Consider the following 22,556-nt stretch of genomic DNA (forward strand, 5'->3'; position numbering starts at 1 on the left):
GTCCACCAAAAACCAGTCACCCTGCTCTCACTGCTGAGCCGCTGTTCAGATACCCTGAATGATTGGCACTGCCATTTTGGGTGCTCCATATATATATATATATATATATATATATATATTTAATGAGAAACAATAAAATGCTCTGTTTATTCCATACCATAGCCAGAAAAATCAAAATATATGTGGAAATTTCAGTGAAGACAGATAAAAAAATAATTAAAAATTAAAAATTTGCTGTGAACATAAGCATATCTATTGTACTAAAGCCATATTAAGAAAAAAATATTCTTTACCTCTTCAGTTAAGAAGTACTAACCAACTGAAATAACAAATTAAGGAAAGGAAATGTTAATCCACAGTAATTGAAAAACATTACAAATAAAATTAAAGTCACAGAATCTACTGATAATATTAAAAGATATGTGAATATTCCGTATGCTTATGTGATTTATAGATTTTACAAAACCTAACCAGTGCTCTGTACTTATTTTCTTTAAGTAAAGTGAGTATTTAAGAACTATGTACTCCAGTGTTAGAATTACAATATATTGTATAACGATTGATTGATAGGCTAAGCATACACTTATCATTCACAGTGATAAAATTAAATATGAAACCTAGTGTTTCCATTTGGTGAAATACATCTTTGGTTCAATGGTGAATAATTATGTCAAAGTAGGTAAGATAATATTTTATAATATATTTCGAATTTAGTATAATGAAAATAACAGTGCATGGATGAATAATTGACAGGAACTTGATATATGCAATAATTTCCTACAGAATCACTAGAATGTTCTATAGCATAGTGTTTCTTCTCCTCCTGAGATATACACAAAGCAGATTACACTGAATCCCCTTGTATTACAATTTCAGATCACCAATCAATGAGGAGTTACTGTAATGAGATGTGAGGTGAAAAAGGAAAAGAAAAGCTTATAATCTGGATAAATCCAGGGCAGAAACAACTGCAGAACTTTTCATTATTCTTTTGAGCATGTTCATTTACAGTATCCAATTAGGTTTTTGTACCAGCTTTCTTGCTCTACAAAAGCAACTCTTTTGAACTTGGTGATTGTTTTCCTGACCTGAGTAACACTAACATTTCCATCTTTAAAATAAACTTTAGATATTATATTACTTTCTACAACCAGATAAAAGCTAGTAATTTCTATAGCCTTGCCCAAATTTTGGCTCAGTAACTAAGTATTAGAAATACCTATTTTATTTTTCTCATTTCCTGAGAATTAAAACTGTGTATCATTATTACAGCAAATACTATTTTTATTTTGTTATATTTGGTGAACACATATTTTATGTTATTATTTGAAATGTTTGAAATCTGAAGTCATAAAAATTAATCAAAACTTCCCAGTTATTGAGAGGTTAAAGTCTAGTGATGCTTAAATATTAAGCATGTGAGGACTGGGGAGGCATTTTGTGCTTTGGAAGACAATGATAGCACATACTGAGATAAATATGTGTAGAAAAAGGAAACATGTATCAGCTTGGCATTTATGCTATCATAGGCCAGTGGACATAAGCTTTTTTAATAGAGTGATCTGGATATTCACTGAGCCATCATTTTCTTAATACCATTATTAATTAGCATGGACGCTGAAATGCCGTCTATGATCTTTTCTTCTGGCTGATTTTGATGCACTCATAATTCGTTGTATATAAATAACTGGAAGTTAGAAACAGAGGTTCAGTGCACATTTGCTTTAGAAATCTAAATACATTTGCATACATTTGTTGACTGCTTCTTCTGTATGTCCTTGTTTTCTTTTTTTCTTTTCAATGATTACACTATATTTGGGATTCAAAATGATTTTTCAGCTTTTACTGCCACCTCTGCTTTCATCTATAAAACAACAAATTACTCACTTAATAAAAAGGGTTGAGTTAGATAATGCCTCTGAGTGAAATCATATCTGTTGTCTGCTCATGGCACATCTAATAAAACTTACTCTTCTCCTCAAGCCTGAAGCACATTATTTGTTTCTTCCTGTGTTTGTGTTTGTAATTCTTTTTTTTTCTTTTTTACTATTTACTATTACTATTGCTATTATTATTATTATTATTATTATACAATTTATTTACTTTGTGTCCTGGTTGTAGCACCCTCCCTCATCTCCTCCCATTCCCACCCTCTCTCGTTCTCTTCCTCCCCTATTCTTCTTCCCTAGTCCACTACTAGGGGAAGTGTTCCTCCCCTACTGTATGACTCTAACCTGTTAGGTTCCATCAGGACTGCCTGTATTCTTTTCCTCTGTGGGCTGGCTAGGTCACCCCACCAGGGAGAAGTGATCAAGGAATAGGCAACCAAGTTCACATCAGAGACTCTCTCTTCTCCCCTTAATATGGGACTCACATGGAGACTGAGCTATCTATGGGCTACATCTGACCAGGGGTTCCAGGTCCATGCATGGTCTTTGGTTGATATATATGCCTTTGCAGTCACCCCAGGCCCTGCATTTTTGGTTTTGTGGGGATCTGGTTCCCTCTTGGTCCTCTTATAGCCCCCTTCTTCCATAAGGTTTCTTGCTCTCTGACTAGTGTTTGGCTGAGTCTGTGCATCTGTTTCAATGCCCTTCTGGGTGAAGTTTTTTTAATTAATTAATTAATTATTTTATTTTTGTTTTGTTTTAATTTTTAATTTTTATTATTAGTTACCTTTTATTAACTCTGTATCCCAGCTATATCCCACTCCCTCATTCCCTCCCAATCCTACCCTCACTCCCTCATCTCCTCCTTGCCCCTTTCCAAGTCCACGGATAGGGGAGGACCTCCTCCCCTTTCATCTGACCCTTTTTTGTTTGTTTGTTTGTTTGTTTGTTTGTTTGTTTTTATAAGTTACATTTTATTAACTCTGTATCCCAGCCGTGTCCCGATCCCTCATTCCCTCCCAGTCCCTCCCTCCCTCCCTCATCTCCACCGTGCCCCTTTCCAAGTCCACTGATAGGGAGGACCTCCTCCCCATTCATCTGATCCTGTTTTATCAGGTATCTTCAGGACTGGCTGCAAAGCCCTCCTCTGTGGCCTAACAGGACTGCTCCTCCCTTTGGGGGTGGGGAGACCAAAGAGCCAGTCATTGAGTTCCTGTTAGAAATAGTCCCTGTTCCCCTCACTTTGGGAAACCAATTGGTTACTGAGCTCCCACAGGCTACATCTGAGTGGAGGTTCTAGGTTATATCCATACATGGTCCTTGGTTGAATGTCAGTCTCAGAAAAGACCCTGTGCCCAGATATATTTGGTCCTTGTGGAGCTCCTATCCTTTCCCCATCAGACTAACTCCCCTTCTTTCTTATGATTCCCTGTACTCTGCCAAAGGTTTGGTCATGAGTCTTTGCTTTGAAGACACTGCTAGTTAGAGTCTTTCAGATGCGCTCAGTAGACTCCTGTCATACGTTCAATGCACATCCCATCTGTCTTTCTAAATGAGGATTGATCATCTTACCCCATGTCCGCTCAATTGATTATCTTTTTTAGGTGTATAGATTTCTGCTGGAGAGGTTGTGGAGAAAGGGGAACCCTCCTCCACTGCTGGTGGGAATGTAAACTGGTACAACCACTCTGGATAGCTATCTGGCACTTTCTAAGACAACTAGGAATAGTGCTTCCTCCAGACCCAGCTATACCACTGCTAGGTATATACCCAAAGTTTGTTCAAGTACACAAAAAGGACACTTGCTCAACCATGTTTATAGCAGCTCTATTTGTAATCGCCAGAACCTGGAAACAACCCAGATGTCCATCAACGGTGGAATGGGTACAGATATTGTCGTATTTTTATACAATGGAATACTACTCAGCAATCAAAAAGGAGGAAATCATGAAATTTGCAGGCAAATGGTGGGATCTAGAAAAGGTCATTCTGAGTGAAATATCCCAGAAGGAGAAAGACAAACATGGGATATACTCATCTGACCCTGTTTTATCAGGTATCTTCAGGACTCTTTTAAAGGACATCTGGGGTTGGCTCCCATCCTGTTCCCTCTCTTTTACCACTTCAGATGTCTATCCTGTTTTCCCTTCTGAATGAGAAGTAAGCATCTTTCCTAGGAGAAGCAGAGAGACACAAATGGTATATACTCACTTATCAGTGGATGTTAGCCATAACATATAGGATAAACATACTAAAATATACAAACTTAAAGAAGTGTTTGAAATTCCTAAATATAGTTTTCCATTGACACTTACATAGTCTCTGTCATTAAAGCACATCAGATTTTTCCCCCCATGGATTTTCATTTCTGTGGCTTAAAAACAAATACTTTGATCTCATGCTTTAGTGTTTAAATTAATCCTACAAAGATATAATTTTGATGGTTACTGAGCTGTTTCCTTAACATTTTATGCACATATAATAATCATTCTTATTACTATAACTTCCCTCTATTCTCCATAATCCCATTTTATTGACACCTCCTTCCATACTAGTTCCTTCCTCATATTTACTAGTCTTATTGTTGTTGTTTTTATTTTGCCTTATTTTTAATGAAAGCCACTGGGGTTCAACAGGATGATATATGTTACTATGAGTTTGAAATTATCTATTGTAGCCAGGTAGATCCACAAATACAACCACAGATTCTATCAGAAAGCAGTCAGAGCCCTCACATCCATACCTGAATGTTGGTATATACAGACTCTGTAAGCCCATTGTTGGCCACCAGTACTCATGGGAGGTTAAGATAGCATTATCTGTATTCAAATGACAGCATTTCAATTTCACAATCCTCCTATCTATCTTCTGGCTCTTGTCTTTCTACCCCATCTCCCATGATGTACCCTGAGTCTTAACAAAAAAGGTATAAATGTCCAATTTGAGAATGAGTAATCAGTTAAACTCAGCAACTTGTGCATGCAAGTATTTCTGCATTCTCTGCTTTTCATTGTGAATAGAGACTTCTCTGATTAGGGTTGCAGTAGCATCGATAAAATATTTATAACCCATATTTTTACATAAAAATTCAGCTAAGCAACAATATAAGTTAAAGCTTTATACTTCCTCAGCCATGGGTTATTTAAAAAGCTTACAGCAATAATGTATGAATTCCTGCTCAGAGGAGACTCCAAATCAAAGCAGATTGTCATTGGTTAACCAAAAAGCAGTACAGCCAATATTGCACCAATGGGTATATATTACCTGCCAGGTTAGTATTGTATGTAAATGTTTTAACAGCTGGTATAGTTATTGGTGGCATTTATTCTCTATAATCCTATGTAGCACCTTCCAGTAAAATGAAAGCTAGATGTAAGGCGGAAAGCTTATTGCTCAGTTCCACCTTGATTTCTTCTGAAACTAAGGTGTATGGTGTTTTCAGCAATGGGTTTATCAACTAGTTATGCTGAAGAAGCAATAATAATGTCAAGAGCTTGTACTGTTTGGGGAGGGTCCATAACTATTAACTTATATGGAATATAAAGAAAGTAAAGAGAGATCAAAAACAGAATACAGATGCACTACAGACATTTTTGACATACTCTAGAAAAATAATTGATGGAAAAACATCTAAACACAAAGACATTAGAATATAATAGACATATGAATAATTAGACACATAAATGTCTAACTATGTCCCTTGCATGGAATGAGAGTAATCAAATATTGTCAAGATTAGTTGATAACCCGACTAGTATTATCTCAAGTCTGCAAAGCAAAAGTCTTTAAAATTCACGATACAAATGTTAGATTATACATATAGGCAGACTGAGCAGTGTATGACCACAATAAAGCAGTCAGTCAGCAGAAAGACATCGTAGTTAAGAAAAGAACATTCCATGCAGAAGTGAGTAGAGAGACAGGAGAGAGGTGGCTTTCCTGTGGGAGTTTCTGTTAAGCATTGGAATGGGTGCAATGCAATGGTGTTGATGCCATTTTCTAACATAAAGTATATATACAAAATCTGGAACACTATGCAGAAATACCGTTTAACTATGTATATACCAGAAAGTAATGGCGAGTAGCATAATAAAACATTATTAATATTAATAAAATAAATAAACAAAATAATAGAATATTGGTGCATTTTCTCAAAATACAATCTAGCAATTTTAAATTAAATTAATTTAAATAAAATGAAATGTAATTAAATGCCTTACCCTATTTAGCTGGACTAGTTATGATATTCAGCAATCATATTTGGCTGCTGGTTGCAAAGTTAGACAGGGCAAGAGAATTTCCTGGATAATGGCTAGATAAGAAGAAAGAACTCACCAAAAATGGTATGTCAATATAAAGAATTTTTGCTCGTAACAAAATTTTTCTTAAAATGTTCAAAATTCTTCAGAACATAAAATTTCTTGCTTAAAAGACAGTCTGTTGACAAAATCAGTCACAGTGAGTTCTAAATGACAAAAAAAGTGAAAAGAAACATGACTAATGGTATTAAATAGCATCAATATTTTATATAATTACCATTTTCACACACAGTTCCTTACTGTATTCTCTTTCCTCTATTTCAAAGGTTCTCAAGCTTCCTAATGCTACAACCCTTTAATACAGTTCTTTAGAGTGACCTCAAAACATAAAATTATTTCATTGAATTTTTCTTGAAGTCCTAGCTAGAGCAATAAGAAAATTGAAGGAGATCAAGGGGATACAAATTGGAAAGGAAGAAGTCAAAGTATCACTATTTGCAGATGATATGATAGTATACCTGAGTGACACAAAAAATTCTACCAGGGAACTCCTACAGCTGATTAATACTTTCAGCAAAGTGGCTGGATACAAAATTAACTCAAAAAAAATCAGTAGCCTTTCTGTATGGGGATGGGACTCAAATGAAAACATGAAATTCATTTGTGTTCTATGTATTACACACACACACACACACACACACACACACACACACACTTATATTAAAGAGCTTTAGACAATCCTTTATATTGTTTTATGTTGTAGAATATGCAAGGTGTCAGGTTTTAGATCATTGATTGCTTATCATCTGGACTGCTAATTAACAGATGTGTGAAATCTGAGATTGACCTGGAAGATTTGCCCCTGGTTCTGAGGACTGGCATTGAAAATTAGGATGCAAGCTGCCAAGGGTGAGGTGCAATTGGTAGCCCTACACAGCTATTAAGTGTTTAAAGCACAATGACTGGTTAAACAACATACTCCCTGATGCTGCAATAGTGTCGTTTTTATCCTAGGTGTAACCAATGATGTATGTTTCAATCTAAGGCACACTCAGTGGGAGTGAAATCATTTCTGATAGTGTACTGAGCCAACAATCCCTCAATGAAATCAGGGACAAGACAAGACTGCCCACTCTCTCCATATCTCTTCAACATAGTTCTGGAAGTCCTTGCTAGAGCAATAAGACAGTTGAAGGAGATCAAGAGGATACAAATTGGAAAGGAAGAAGTCAAATTATCACTATTTGCAGATGATATGATAGTATACGTGAGTGACCCTAAAAACTCTACTAAAGAACTCCTACAGCTGATAAACACCTTCAGCAAAGTGGCAGGATACAAATTTAACTCAAAAAAATCAGTATCACTCCTGTATACAAAAGACAAAAAGGGCTGAGAAAGAAATTAGGGAAACAACACCCTTTACAATAGCCACAAATAACATAAAGTACCTTGGTGTAACCCTAACCAAGAAAGACAAAGACTTGTATGAAAAAAATTTCAACTATATGAAGAAAGAATTAGAAGAAGATATGAGAAGATGGAAAGATCTCCCATGCTCATGGCTTGGCAGGATTAACATAGTAAAAATGGCCATCTTACCAAAAGCAATCTACAGATTCAATGCAATTCCCATCAAATTACCAACACAATTCTTTAGAGACCTGGAAAGAAAAATTCTCACCTTCCTATGGAACAAGAAACCCAGAATTGCTAAAACAATTCTCTACAGTAAAAGATCTTCAGGAGGTATCTCCATCCCTGATCTCAAGCTCTACTATAGAGCAAAAAATACTAAAAACTGCATGGTATTGGCATAGAAACAGACTGGTGGATCAATGAAATCGAATAGAAGACCCTGACATAAATCCACACAGTTATGGACACCTACCTGATTTTTGACAAAGATGCCAAATCCATTCAATGAAAAAAAGACAGCATCCTCAACAAATGGTGCTTGTCTAACTGGAAGTCTACATGTAGAAAAATGCATTTATCATCCTGCACAAAACTAAAGTCCAAGTGAATCAAAGACCTCAACATAAAAACATAAAAATAAAAGACACACTAAACCGCTTAGAAGAAAAAGTGGGGAATACCCTTAAACTCATTGGCACAGGAGACAACTTCCTGAACAGAATACCAACAGCACAGGCTCTAAGAGCAACAATCAATAAATGAGACCTCATGAAACTGAAAAGCTTCTGTAAAGCAAAGGATATTGTCCTCAGATCAAAACGACAGTCTACAGATTGGGAAAAGTTCTTCACCAACCCTATATCTGACAGAAGGCTAATATCTAGTATATATAAAGAACTAAAGAAGTTAAACAGCAAGAAATCCAATTTTAAAATGTGGAACAGAGCTAAACAGAGAATTCTCTGCAGACGAATATCGAATGGCAGAGAAGCACTTAAAGAAATGCTCAACCTCATTAGCCATCAGGGAAATGCAAATCAAAATGACCCTAAGATTTCACCTTACACCCATCAGAATGGCTAAGATCAAAAACTCAAGAGACAGCACATGCTGGAAAGGTTGTGGAGAAAGGGGAACTCTTCTCCACTGCTGGTGGGAATGTAAACTTGTACAACTACTCTGGAAAGCAATCTGGTGCTTTCTCAGACAACTAGGAATAGCACTTCCTCAAGATCCAGCTATACCATTCCTAGGCATATATCCAAAAGATTCTCAAGTGCACAATAAGGACATTTGCTCAACCATGTTTGTAGCAGCCTTATTTGTAATAGCCAGAAGCTGGAAACAGCCCAGATGCCCCTCAGTGGAGGAATGGATGCAAGAAGTGTGGTATATCTACACAAAGGAATATTACTCAGCGATAAAAATCAAGGAAATCATGAAATTTGCAGGTAAATGGTGAGATCTGGAAAGATCATCCTGAGTGAGCTATCCCAGAAGGATGCATAGCGTATATACTCACTCATATAGACATATAATATAGGATATACCTACTAAAATCTGTACACCTAAAGAAACTAATCAAGAGGGAGGACTCTTGCTAAAATGCTCAATTCCTATCCAGAAAGGCAAAGAGGATGGACATCAGAAGAAGGAGAAAAGAGGGAACAAGTCAGGAGCCTGACAGAAAGGTTCTCTGAAAATCTCTGCCCTGCAGACTATCAATGTAGATACTGAGACTTATGGGCAACTTTTGGCCAGAGTGCAGGGAATCTTAGGAAAGAAGTGGGAAACAGTAAGATCTGGAAAGGACAGAAACTCTATAAGGAGAGCAACAGAACCAAAAAATTTGAGCACAGGGGTCTTTCCTGAGACTGCTCTTCCAACCAAGGTCTATGCATGGAGATAACCTAAGACCCCTGCACAGATGTAGACCATGGCAGTTCAGTATCCAAGTGGGTTCCACTGTGATAGGAACAGGGGCTGTTTCTTACATGTACTGATTGGCCTACTCTTTAATTACCTCCCCCTGAGGGGGAAGCAGCATTACCAGGCCACAGAAGAGGACAATGCAGCCACTCATGATGAGACCTAATTGACTAGGATCAGAAGGAAGGAAAAGAAGTCCTCCTCTATCAGTGGACTTGGGGTGGGGCATGCATGCAGAGGGTGGAGGAAGAGAGGGAGTGGGTCAGGAGGAAGGAGGGAACCACGTGGGGGGAGGATACAAAGTGAGTAAAATGTAATTAATAAAGAAAAATAAAATTTAAAAAATTATTTTGTTGATACATCATAAGTGTAATTTTATAAATTTTATATAATTTTATAACTTACAATTTTATAATTTGTAAATTTGTAAAATTATTAATTTTTTAAACTTTTTATTGATTCTTTATGATTTTAACATTATGCACCCCAATCCCACTCATTCCCCCATCTATGCATATCTTCCCTCCACCCTTGCAACCTCCCCACCAAAAGAAAACAAAAATAAAAATGAAAATAAACAAACATACAAAGTATCTACTTGGAAGTTGTAGTGTGTAAGTATATTCTTTTGTACAAACATCTTTAATTACAAATATTCATTGCAATCAGTCATTGACCTTTTTCCAAGCCTGAGGTTTCTGTTACACTATCAATACTGGATCCTAATCAGGACTCCTATCAGATATCCTGTTATTGCCTTGTGTCTTGGAGACTGTAGCTTTGGCCCCTTCATATACTTCAGAAGTTTATAGATGGGGTATATTTTGGGATGAGCCAACTCAAAGCCCTGCATCCATGCTTGGCTGATGGCTGAGTAGGTTAACCTGCCAGCTCTCCCAAATCCACACCACCAGGGCCAGCTCTCCAGCACTGCTATGGCTAGCTCACCCAAGTACCAAAACCATATGTACAGAGCCAGCACTCCAATGTTCTCACACTCTCAGGACATGCTACCTGCTTCCCTGCCAATAAGATTAGTTCTCCTGTGTTACCCAGACAAGGTGTAGGGAACCCTCTTCTGGGTGCTGCAGTTAGTGAGGGACAGGGTCATCTTTCCCACTCTCATGGGCTAGACTTCCCACTTGCCAGGAGCAAAGGTGCTTTTGGCAGATGAGTAGCTGGGTCAGCTCTCTTGAACTCACATATCAGGGGCCAGCTCTACTGCACTGCCTAGGTGAGGAGCAGAGTCCACTTACCTAAGTGCTCCAAGTCATGGATGGCCAAGCCATATTTAGCCCATGGGCCTCAATATGGTTCCAGGTGGCAGCCTAGGCCAGGAAAGTCTGTTTTATCTTTGCTGGTAACATGGGACACAAACACTGACACACATACCTGTTGCTGCATGGCCATGAATCTTGACAATGTGCTCAAGGGCAGCATGGGCTGAGATGTCAGCATGGCCTCAGGTGGCAATGTAAGCTAATCACATCACTTTGTTTCTCACCATCCTTGTACATCCAGTTCTGTCTCCCTTAATAGTTCTCAAACTGTTCTGCTTCTCTTTCTCTTCTGTGTTTCCACCACATACTTGCACATTGTAGTGACACCTGCAGCCCACAGTGGATTAGCTACTCTGAGTGTATTCTACTCATGCCACAGGGAAGTGGGTATACCCATCACTGTTATGAATCTTAATGTGAATACCCAATATTCAGGATATCTGATATGAAACCTCCATAAGGGTAGTGTCCCACAGATTGAGACCTGCTGCTCTTTTCCCATTTGTTTACATGTCACACAATTGTTTCTTGTATTAACACAATGTCTGAACTTCCCCTTCCCTGAACAGCCTTTATTAATAGCTTTGAGAATATAAACTCCCAAATTATATTTTTATTTACTTTTTTGTTATTTTTTTAATATTTACTCTTTTATATAATGTCACATTGAGTCCTATGTTTACATTAATTATGCTTCTTCCTTCCCCCTCAACTCATCCTGTGTTCTATGTCTCAACATCATTACCTCTTATGGTTATTTATCTTTGTTTTTCACACACACAAGCATGCACACAGGCACACTTGTGCACATATAATTCTTAAAGTCCATTTGCTGCTCCTATGTGCATGTGTTTAGGTGTTCCCTTTGAGGATGACTAACCTGTCAGGGAGCTCATCCCTCAAACAAAATGATTTTTGCATTTCCTGATTCCTCCTTCATCATTACCTTACAGACCTGCCTACACAGCCTGATATTATAGATGTATTTTCTAAGGTTTGGTTCCCTCCTCTCATGTCAATCTGGCTTGTGTCAATATGACATAAAACAAACCAAAAGAGTAAGCAAAGGTCGAAAATCTTCAAACTTTCAGTTTCTTTAAAATATCCAAAGTCCCACTAAAAATTGAAAGTAATTTTTCTATTGGCTTTTGAAAAAATAGTAAGTTGCATTAATTCTTATTCCATTAGAAGATAATCAACTACGGAAACAAATAAATGCAAAGCTAACATCCATCAGTATAATTCAAGGTTATATATCAAAGTCCTGCCTGTAAGACTCATTCACGATATTCTTGATACCAAAGGACTTGGTGTATTCCACTTCTTAAGCTATTTCATTAACAGAAAACACAGATCGTTTTATAAGGTGTCTAAATCCACTCCACAGTTCTTATTGTCCTTGTTAGTTACCCAACATTTCTGGCATCTACACTGTGTTGGAGTGTCCATTGAAACTTGTATATAGCTTCACAAATGAAAGTTATGTCTCTCTTAAGGGTCTCTGATGCTGTCACACAGTGCCAGTTCTCTTCCTTTTTCCATGATCCCTTCAATTCTGTGATTTCTACTGGAACCAAGGCTAAATATTTACCAATAGTATCTCCTGGAAATATTTGTTTTACCCAAGATCTATAGATTTCCTCAGTGCCAGGTATGGAGAACTCCCTTTAATTGTGGGTCAAGGGAGTCCAAAAGCCTCAAAACAGTATAGGCTCTTCCCATTAGCCTTGGTTGCCTTCCAAAACATTGAAATATGAATCTTCTCCTGTATGCACTACACACTCAGAGATAATACTTGGAAAAGTCATGCAGAAACTGACTAGCAGTGCCTTTTTAAACAGAAAGTCAAAGATTGCTAAGACTAGGATTATTATTATTATTATTATTATTAATTTTATGTGTCTGGTTATTTTGACTAAACATATGTCTTCAGGAGGAGCCATAGAAGGCATCAGATCCCCTTAGAACAGGAGTTATAGATGGTTATGAGCTGCCACATGGGTGCTGGAAATTGCAGCCATTACCAATAGCTGCCTAGTAGGATAAGAGGGCAACTTAAATCTTGCCCCTCCTGGCTGTTGCTGGAATCACAGCAGGTTTCCAGCAGGTATCTGGACTGAGAAAGCTGGACAGGCTAGTTCACTAACTTTGTATTATCTGCTTTCTTCCCAGTTCATCTAGGATCTCCAGCAAGTGGCTCTGACAATATTAACTCTTAAAGGACAGATCTACTCACTGGCAGCAGTAGTACTTCAAAACAGACGAGGATTAGCTTTCCTACTGGCTAAAGAAGGTGGCTTTCGCATCTTCCAAGAGGAATATTGTTTCTATGTCAACTAGTTGGGTATAGTAAAAGACAAAATCAAATAACTCCAGACAAATCTACAGAAGCAAAGGGAACTGCTGGAGGCCTCTAATTCTTGTAACTCCATTGTTTTCAAGAGCAGCCACCGATTTTATTTGGTGGACACCAATCTAATCTGTAAGCCTAGGTTTTAAAAGCAATATAAGGTAAAGTCACAATAGTTAATGGTAACAATGTTTTATATTGAGATTAAAATTTAAAGAGTATATTTTACAACCTCTCCAACAAGTGTTGTCACTTGAGTTTTTGATCTTGGCCATTCTGATGGGTATAAGGTGAAATTTCAGGGATGTTTTGATTTGCATCTCCCTGATGGCTAAAGACATTGAGTATTTAAGTGTTCCCCTACATAAAATTCTCTGTTTAGCTCCATACCCCATTTTTAATTGGATTGCTTGATTTGTTGCTTTTTAATTTCTTTAGTTCCTTATATATTCTGGATATTAGCCTTCTGTCAGATATAGAGTTGGTGAAGATCCTTTCCCAGTCTGTATAAACATAGTGAAGTCTGTATACCTAAAAAATACACAAGAAGAGGTTCCAGGTTAAGATGACCAATCCTCACTTAGAAAGACAAATGGGATGGACATTGGAAGTAGGAGAAAACAAGAAACAGGACAGAAGCCTACCATAGAGGACCTCTGAAAGACTCCACCTAGGAGTTTATCAAAGCAGATGCTGAGACTCATAACCAAACCTTGGGGAGAGTGCAGGGAATCATATGAAAGAAGGAGGAGTTAGTAAGAACTGGAGAGGACAGGAGAGCCACAAGGACCAAATATATCTGGGCACAGGGGTCTTTTCTAAGACTGATTCTCCAACCAAAGACAATGCATGGATATAATCTAGAACCCCTGCTCAGATGTAGTAATGACACCTTGGCATCCAAGTGGGTGTCCTAGTAAGGGGAACAGGCATGGTCTCTGACATGAACTCAGTGGCTAGCTCTTTGACCTCCCACTAGAGAGAAGAGCAGCCTTGCTAGGCCACAGAGGAGGATATTGCAGCCAGTCCTGAAGAGGCCTGATAAATTAAGGTCAGATAGAAGAGGAGGAAGACCTTCCCTACCAGTGGACTTAGAGAGGAGCAGGGAGGAGATGATGGAGGGAGGGTAGGATTAGGAGGGAATGAGGGAGGGGTCCATGGCTGGGATACAAAGTAAATAAACTGTAACTAACATAAAAAATATAAGACCTAGTTTACAATGTTGGTAAGAAGATTAGCTGAAATTCAGAAAAACAAAATTCCTGTTTATTATAGAAAATCAATAAATATTATTTTTAGGAGATTATTGCTAGTAATAGCCACAGTAAAACTGAGTCATGGCTCTTTGGGGCAGCTCTGGCCATTCCAGTATGCTAGCAATACTTATTTTTAAGTGGAAATTATTTGCCATGCCTCATCCTCATAAACACTCAGGTTAAGAAATGGGTTATCAAAGTAACAGATGGTTTTAAACACACACATCATATCACATCACATCATATCACATGGTAAGAGCTTGACAAACTTTTAAAGAACAGGTACATTCTTGCAAAATGTGGAGAATGGCTGATCCTCATAACCAATAGCTGACAAAGATGTTCTCTGAGTCATGGAGGCACTTGCAGGAAGTGTGGCAGAATAAGTAGACAGTTGGGGGCAGGATAAGAGAAATGAGAAAAGCCAACCACAGAACTTCACAAGACATAAACCTTGCATGGTATTAGGGATTCTAGTTTTAATAATTTTTTAATTCTAAGTTGTAATTCTGATTAAACATATTGAGTAACCTTTGTCAAATAAACCTGCCAGTAAATTTAAAGTAGCCTTAACAAAATACATGTTTTTAATAAATTAGATGCTGAAGACAAAAAATTATTAAAAAGAGTATATTTTATTGTGTATACGGTTATAGTATGCTCACTATCCATGTTAAATCTTCACAGCAGATAATATGAAAGGCTATGTTAACTGTTTTTGCTCTCAATTATTAGGAAAAGTGAATAAGAAAGAAAAGGTATTGGTTTCTTTTCTGTTGCTTGATATCACACACACACACACACACAAAAGTTTATCTGGGCTTATGCTTCCATAGGGATAAAACCCCATCATGCTGTGACAGAGAAAGAGCAGTATGCAATAGGAATACTTGCAGTAGGAGGCTTAGAGATTATATACTCAACATCAAGCATGAAACTGAGGGCAAACAGCAAGAGGAATGAAGCTTAACCTCTGCAAACACTTTGCCTTTTTTATCCTTCCTCCATCAAGGTTGTACTCCTGCATAACCTCTCCAAACAACACCAACTGAGAACCAAGTGGTCCAAATCCTGAAGCCTCGGAAGGACATTTCTAATACAAACTAGCAGAGATGAAAAACTTGAAAAACTTTAAACCATGTACTCTGAGGCAAGAGTAATAAACTAAAGCAGAAATGTTCTCCAACTTGGTCAAGGTATATAAAATTAGATTTCACACAGAAAGTTAGGGTTTGAAGATGGCATTGAGAACACCATGGTTGTGTAAAGAGTAACAAGTATAGAGTTATCTAACGTTATAAGTTAGATAATTACTAATTTAGATACTTTCTTTTTAAAATCACCATCTGATGTTCACTGGCAACATAAACTATAAATGCAACATTTAACATTCAATGTCTGTAAGTTTGGAGAGTAATTGTGAAAATATAACATATTATTAGATAAGACTAATTGGGTCATAATGGTTAAAAGATTTATTTTAAATGCTTGATCCCACTTGATGTTAATGAAAACCACTAAATTATTTGCTTAGGCATTAATAGCTAGTGCCAATTCTTCTTTTGATCATCTGTCATTTGCATTGCTTTCTCGTGATTTAAAATGATACTGTCATAAAGTTTACAATATATGAGAAAATTAATGTACTAATTTTTTGGACAACTCTTACATTCATTCATGGATCACGATTATGCACTAATATAAGCGTTTATAGTAATTTTGAGATAATTTTGTGAGAAAATGAAACTGAAAGATGTTCCCAGATTCTAATGAAAGAGGAAATTATTGGTAACAATTTTATAAATAATAGATTTTTATTTATAAATGGGTATTTTGCTTGAGTATGAATTTAACAAAGCAATAATATTCTGTACATATGGCTTTTCAGGAGAAGAAAGAATTATTTTTTTTTTAATAATTTACCACTTTTGATTACCTAGATTGACACTCTTACTGGATCAAAGGAGCATGAAAACCCCAATTTCAGAATGCATTCTCAGTGCACTAAGGAACTTTATTTCCCAAGTGACTTGTTAAAGAGATGTTAACACTGAGTATTACCAAAGATTTGAATATTCTGATTAGAATGAGAAATATTGTAATAAGAATAGACAGTAGTATGAATATTAATAATTAAATTGACTATTTAAGTAGGTTGTAATTAATGGAAATAAATGTACCTCTAAACCTGATGCAAAAATTTGAAATGATAAATTAAATATGAAATAGCCTGCCACAGGATTATCAACATGGATTGCTGCAGCCATGAATCATCTGAAGGAATGGGTGGGCATGGGAGTGTTAGCAGGCCTTCTGGTGTTGGTCTCCTTGGTTTGCCTGTGGTATATATGCAAGATTAGAGTCTCACAACAGTGTGATGCAGCCATGATCATTCAGGCCTTTACAGCCATTGAAGCAGGACATTCTCCCCAAGCATGGTTGGATACCATAAAAAGCTAAAATGATACGCTCAGGATGTGAGGCTAAGCCCTGCACTCAGGGTCAGCCGCTTTGGACCCAGAGAAGAGCATGTCTGATTGCATGCGGGTTGATGCCCCAGGTCCCGCCTCTGAGAAAAAGGTATTGGACGGGTCTGATGCTCTTTGGGTGGATGACACCTAAATGAACATCTGTACAAAGTCCCAATTTATTTCTAATATCAGAGATCAGACCTCTACTCTTGCCTGATGCGTCTAAAACAAAAAGGGGGAACTGTAGAGAGCTGCGGAATGCTATTCCTTAAAGATGGAGTTGGTTTCCGCCTTCCACCTTCCCGATGGTGAGTGCTCTCTGTCACGAACAACTACACATTTGGCTAAGGCCGAGGATCTGGCTTGCTTCCATGTATGTGGACCTATCTGCATTGCCCCCGTGGCACGCCTGGGTTGGCTACCCAGAGGCTATTTAAGCTGTGGGCTGGCTTTCCCCGGGGTCCGAGGATTGTTCAATGTTCCTGAATAAACTGCATTGAAAAAAAAAAAAAAAAAGAAGAATTTAATTTCAATAAAAATTTTTAAAAGAAAAAAAATAAAGAAATAGCCTGAGGTTTTTTTTTTTTTTTTTTTTTTTGGTAAGGTGATTTTTAAGTCAAAAGTATTGCACTTTTTGTGAGTGAGAAATGATAAACTTGCAATTACTACATGCATATTATTTTATAATGCCAGTACTTACAAAGAGTTAGCAATATTGAAGTACAAAGAGATTGAAGTAACTTAGTGGGAATAATATCTATTTTTTGTTTTTTTATCTCTATATTTCTTTTGGCTTTTAATAAATATTCATAGATCACTACGTATATTATTGTGTTGGTTTGTTTTGTCAAGTTTTCATATACTAGTATCGTTTTGAAAAGAGAAACCTCAGTAGAGAATCTAGTCTCAATAGAAAATCTGTTAGCACCAAATTGACCTGTGAAGAAGCTCATGGATTGTCTTTTATATTAATGATTGATATCAGAAGGCCACCCACTCTGAACTTATGGTCCTGGATGTTAAAACAAGCATAATGAGAAAAGAGTGAGCCAGTAAGCAACATTTTCTATGCCTTCTGCTTCAGTTCTCTCCTGGTTCCTGACTTGAATTCCTGTTCCCATTTTCCTCAGTGATGGACTGATACTTATAAGTGTAAGATGAAATAAATCCTTTCCACATATTGTTTTTTTGTCATGTTGTTTTACTATCACAAAAGAAATCCTAAATGAGATAATTATATAGGAAAAGATAATCATACATTTCTTGTTAAATAGCATATATGAATTATTATCTTTTTATTGTCTGAATTCTTTTCAGTAGTGTATGAGCCTAATAAGTATATTAAAAGTACAAATTCTAGGGAAGGAATCAAGACACCCGCGTTGAACATGCATGGTTTCTGAGCGGCAGGACAATGGTGATTGCACCAAGTGAGAGGGCTGTGCTGTGGACTCCAAAACAAAAGCATTTGTGTTTTCCAATTGAGAGAACAGCCAAGGGGTTTTGGGTTGCTGGGTTCTGCCTCTACTCATCATTCTCTTCCCATCTTCCTGTGGGAAGCTCCCAGGTTTCAGGAGTGCAGGATTTCAGCCTCACCCCAACCTCCAGTTCAAGGCTCTACCCATCTCCTCTAAGGAGACTGGCCAGACCTCAGGATATGTACAGGATCTCATTCTAAAATGGCAGCCTAGTGTCTGGGCAGCTTGAGCTCAGAAACCACAGAGTGAGCGAGTTGCAGGGCTGCTGACTCTAGAAATTTCCCTGACTAGTGGAGGTTCCTGGGATTCTAAGGAGACCTGCCTGTCCTATAGGGCTTATAGACTAGACACTTCCATGCTAGACAGTGCTGGTGGGTCCAACTGGAACACAGTCACCTATGGAGAATTGTGGGCTATTCCCTAACATCCAGGAGCCAGTCTTTAACCATACCCACTATCCTGAGGAGGGCAATGCCAGGAACATCAAGCATCCTGTCGAGGGCTATCCCTGTACCCTTGAGAAATTCAAAAGGGAACCAGGAACAACCAGCCAACCCCAGAGACAAACAGATGACTAAAGGCCAGTATCACATCAACAATCAGAACACAATCAGCAAAAAACCCAGTGATCACACTTCAAGCAGCTGTAGTTACCCTAACACAACTTAAACACAAGAAAATGACTCTAGACTTATGTTTAGAAAATGATTGAGGCATTTAAAGAGGAAACAAATCCCTTAAAGAAGTACAGGAAAATACAAAAAAAAAACAGTTGAAGGAAAAGTACAAGTTTTATACATTGAAACACCCACAAATATTTTCTGTAAAAATATCTTTATGTGCATTTCTTTAGCACATTCTTTTTTTCTTTAGAAGAATTACATGTATAACATGTATCAGAATTTCAGGTTTTTCATTTAAACTATGGTTGACTAAGAAGACATGGCTGTGTGATGACTAATTTTTTCTTTCCACTTCACATTCTAATGAGAGACTTGATAGCTATTACACATACTTTCTTGATGATTCTATGAGGGTGATTTTGAAAAATGTTATAATTTCAATTGGTGGAATTAGGTTATGTCTATCCAACATGGCAGATACAATCTTAAAGGTAGAAATGCATGAATGAAAAGGTGATGATTAATTTGTTTTCTGTTCTGAAGTTGAAACATCCATTTCCAGCCATCTACTTAGTAAACCTGTCTCCCTTTTGGACTCTTTCCCTAATACCATGGCGCTCCAATTTTTGGTATTTAGAATTGGACAGAATTATACCATTACCTATTAATTCTTCTTTTTATATGGCAGCTTGCAACACTATTTACACCTGAAATTATTAAAATGGATTCCTATAACAAATATATTAATATATCTCCATATTTTTCATTTCTCTGTCTGTATTATTGCCATTCTTTTTTTTTTTTTACCATTCTTATTATCTGCAGAAAAATAGTAACTGAATAACTTCTGTTGCCTTCCAATAAAACTTTTTGGGGTTTTATAAACAGATACATTTATAAATAGATAAATTATAGTTTATGACAGGGCTTCAGCAAACAGAAGTCTACGGCCAATGTACCTCTCAGGAAGTTGTTCTTATGCATCCAGCTTAACTAGAATGTACATTCTCTAACACATTTATAATTCAATTTTAATTTTAATATTATAAACTAAAGCAACTTAAAATTTAATATTTATGAAAACCACATAGTCCACAGAATTCTCAAGGCCATTAAAAAGAGATCATTCAATTTCACTCTAGAATTCAAATCTTTTTAAAATTTTCAGATAGTCCGGGGTCCGAGGACTGTTCAATGTTCCTGAATAAACTGCATTGAAAAAAAAAATTTTCAGATAGTAATTTATTAATAAAAAAAATCTTAAAATTAAAAAGTAAAGAATGGAAAGAATGCCAAATAACAAGAACTACCATAGAGAAAGCAAATATCTTTAATTGTCCAAATGATTATCAAATTATTTTTAATTAAATTTTTATTTTTAATATTAGTTACAGTTTATTAACTTTGTATCCCAGCTGTAGCTCCCTCCCTCATTATTCTTTCCTAATCCCACCCTTCCTACCTCATCTCCTCCCTCCCCCATCTCCTCCCTGCCCCTCTCCAAGTTCACTGATAAGGGAGGTCCTCCTCCTCTTTCATCTGACCCTAGCTTATCAGATTTCTTCAGGACTGGCTGCAATGTCCTCCTCTGTGGCCTAGCAAGGCTGCTATACTTACTTATAAGTTGGTACTAGACCTATATGTACGATAAACATACTAAAATCTGTACACCTAAAGAAGATAAACAAGAAAGAGGACCTGCGGTAAGATGATCAATCAAAATATTTATATGCATGAATTAAAGTGAGTTTTAAATATCATACCTATCATAAAATGATTAGAGATAAACCCAAATATTTTCTCAAATTAAAAAAGAGAACTAAATAAAATTATATATAGAACACACATAAACAAAAATACAATATCAAATGACATCTCTTTGAAAGGAAGCTGTTTGTTCACTCATCCTCTTTGCAATGGATATGTGATGCACTGTTGCTACATATTTTTTAATGATTTTCATTTGCAGAGCAACTAGCCATCTGGTGTTTAATAGTAGTTAAATGCTAAAAATCCATGGTTGACATTAATTTTGATTTGGCCTTATATGCATCTTAGCACCAGGGAAATTTACTTCTTTTTATGGAAATCTTGAACTATTATTTATTTTAAAAAAAACCTAAGTCAGTATCAAAATTAAGAATACCTTTTTGACATGAGTATTCATAAGCAAAGAAAATATTTCCATGAGAACTTTCTAAATGATCTATGATACTCTTCTGCTATCAATATTCCAATTTTAAGTATATAGAAACAAAATGAAATAGCTCATTTTAAAAATTGTGTATAATGATGGATGAAAAAACTTTAGATCAAAGAAAGCATTATGCATACCTCAACAATCTGTGTTCATAAACAAAGAATTAATACTTTCTACATAATTCAGAAGATTGTCAATGCTTCAGTGATTACATTTTTGGTTTTGTGCTTGAAAAGTTTATTATTCAAATCTTCCAAAATCTAGACCACAATAATTTTATTACTTTTTTACTATGTAAATAATGTATTAGCAAATAAAGATCTCAAATAATTACACAGCTATGAAATGGATACATTAATGCTTTAAATTATAACAATCCCAATAAAATAAAATCCATTATGTTTTTCCCTAGATTAGTTTTAGATTTGTACTACTTTGGAATAAAAGTATAACAGGTACATTTATAAAACTATGTCAAAAACAAGATTCCATAAAATATATTAATATAAAATATAATAAAAAATAATGGTTTACCTGTGAAATCTCTCTTTACTTGAAGTCTGCTTAAGAACCATGAAATATGACATGCCTCTCAGAAGACCAGGTAGTATGTAGGCCGGCCAATCTTATTCTTTCTCTCTGTCCCTCAGACCTAATTCCTCAGGTTTCTCTCTAGCACTGTATCAGAATAGCATCTGAAGCCTCCCTTCTACCTGTCTGTAGCTCCTGTGGATTCCACAAACCATACACCCCAACCTTCCTACCCTCCACTCATTGCTGTGCCCCAGCCTCCAACTCAGGCAGACACCAGAAGATCAGGTAGCCTGACTGTCGGCCTTCTTCACTCTCTCTGTCCTTCCTGACCTAATTCCTCTGGCTCAACCCTAAAGACAGCAGATCACCAAGTGCACACTCACTCCATTTCCCATGCACACACCTTCTGTAGACCCACAGACCATAACCTCCCTACCTCACTCCCTTTACACATCCCCAACTCAAGCATATGCTCCCTGCTTACGCATAGACCATACCTGCCAGAAATCTGCTCTCTCTGTTCCCCTAGACCAATTTTCTCAGTTTCTTTCCTAGATCTGCAACAGCTCACCAGCTGCTGCCTTCCTCTCCATCTGCCAATGTCTCCTGTGAATTCCAGGGACCATCCCCTCCTAACTTGCCTCTCTGACTAGCCATTGTATCCCAGGCTCCAACATGAGCAGGCATTTGCTGTGCTATAAATACAGAAGCCATGAGGCCAGTAAAACAGATAATACATAGCTATGACATTCTGAAAATCCAGAAAGAAAACAGAAAGCAAGGAACAAAACACCCATCCAATAAAAACAAACTAAGAAATCAGCACTTAGACCTAAAATCATCCCAAACCCAGATGCCTAGATAGCAT

At 36.9% G+C, this 22,556-nt stretch overlaps 1 protein-coding gene across 1 annotated transcript in view; it reads right to left on the bottom strand.

The window, feature by feature from the left end:
- The window catches only part of Cdh9 (cadherin 9), a 230,450-nt gene extending 208,369 nt beyond the window's left edge, over positions 1–22,081 (bottom strand). Inside the window, exon 1 of the mRNA XM_060380433.1 lies at positions 21,689–22,081. The gene's annotated coding sequence lies outside the window, so the exon portion shown is untranslated. The remainder of the gene's footprint in view (positions 1–21,688) is intronic.
- Between the last annotated feature and the right edge of the window lie 475 nt (positions 22,082–22,556).

Source organism: Meriones unguiculatus, chromosome 3 (genome assembly GCF_030254825.1).
Source record: "Meriones unguiculatus strain TT.TT164.6M chromosome 3, Bangor_MerUng_6.1, whole genome shotgun sequence".
NCBI lineage: Eukaryota > Metazoa > Chordata > Mammalia > Rodentia > Muridae > Meriones > Meriones unguiculatus.